Source organism: Lupinus angustifolius, unplaced genomic scaffold (assembly GCF_001865875.1).
Source record: "Lupinus angustifolius cultivar Tanjil unplaced genomic scaffold, LupAngTanjil_v1.0 Scaffold_1232, whole genome shotgun sequence".
In the NCBI taxonomy this organism is placed as follows: Eukaryota; Viridiplantae; Streptophyta; class Magnoliopsida; order Fabales; family Fabaceae; genus Lupinus; species Lupinus angustifolius.
The window spans coordinates 1-1,597 of NW_017728555.1; the positions used below are offsets into that span (position 1 = coordinate 1).

General features: G+C 38.9%; 1 pseudogene; it reads right to left on the reverse strand.

The window, feature by feature from the left end:
* Positions 1 to 4: 4 nt before the first annotated feature.
* LOC109341974 lies at positions 5 to 1,405 on the reverse strand (annotated as a pseudogene).
* Between the last annotated feature and the right edge of the window lie 192 nt (positions 1,406 to 1,597).

Below are 1,597 nucleotides of genomic sequence, written 5' to 3' on the forward strand. Positions count from 1 at the left end.
TTTTTATCATAAGCGTTGTTCGGCTGTCTTCCCCACGCAATATGCTACCTAGGTCGAGCTCAAACTGTTTTTTGTCAGCATTTTTAGTGTTCACTTCACTTCTACGGTGATGAAGATTTCTCATCCGTTCACTGGTAGAATCAAATTTTGACAATGAAGTAGGTTGCCTCCCAGAGGAAACATGTGACAATTTCTTAGAAGAGGACTGCACAGCATTCAGCATCAGTTCAGTGCTATTCCCACCAACATGAGAAAACATGTGAGAAGATAAATCTGGTGAATGCATTTGCCAGGAACCATGAAAACCGCCACTTCCTAAAGAACCCAAGAGAAAACTAGAAGCTTGAGGGGACTCTCCCAAGATAGAATGTTGCCTTTCCCAGGGTGAGGCTGTAACAACTGGTGCTGATCCAACATGGTCCATATGTGGTTTTCTCAGCATCTGAGGCTGTGTTCTGGCAAAGCTTGGCATCTGTGGAAGGCCCGGAGCACAAGCACCATTAACAAGTGATGGTGTTTTCTGCCAGAGCACGACATCAGATGAAGGTTGCTGATGCAAACTGGAGTTGTTCCACATATGATAAAGCCCATTATGCGCATGGATTCCATTTCCTGATAGCCCGAATAAAACAAGGATTTCAAATCGTGATTTTAGATTATAAGAATATCATTCAAGTAAACAACTTTATCCTTTGTAATAATTTTCTCCTTCCTGTCATGATTATCTATACACAATAATCATTTCAAAACTTTTGCACAAAAAAGAAAGGTTATGCGTGAAACTTTCTTAGTATGTAAACATTCTTTTCACTCACCTCCTGCATTAACCTCTGCTACATTCCTAGTTGAGCCCATTCCCTGGATGTGCCTGCTGTCAGAGGCTTCTGTTGTTGCAATACCCGTATTTTGGCCATGTTGCTAATGGTGCTTGAAAAGCTATAAGGACTACCATTAGCTAAACTACCATGATACTCAGGTAAGGAATGAGGATGAAATCTCGGATTAGATGCAAATTTCACTCCATCAGCAAAGTCACTGGACTCACGGATGCCGGAAACTTTTGCAGCAGATGCCCCTCCTACTGTGTTGTGAAGGCTAGAATTCGCTCGAAAGAATGCATTATCAACAAATGCATTCAAAGGTTGCCGCATTGCAGATTGAAAACCCTGATTATATCCATTTTCCAAGCAGCCAGATCCAACTGCTAAGAAAACACTTTTGCTGTAAGTAATGTCTATTTGTCTAGTGAGACCAAAAAGAGCATTTATTCCTGGGTAAAAAATAAGTTAAGGCAAAAAACCTTACCCTTTTGTGTTAATGATAAGTTGTCAATAATACTTTGACCAAAACTTGGTTCATCTTGCCCCTTATGAGACTGCTGTATCAGACTACAGAAGCAATGATTTTATGATGTTAACAGAAGAAAATAATTTCGTAGAATTGAAAGTACTTTTCCTTCAAGATTATCTATAACAATTTTGCACTCCATTAACTACTGAAAGCGAAAAAACTATTAAAGGTAGAAAGAATAAATATGCATATCCAAAATAATTTTTCTTCCACAAAACATATTTAGAAAGCCACATAAAACATAGGA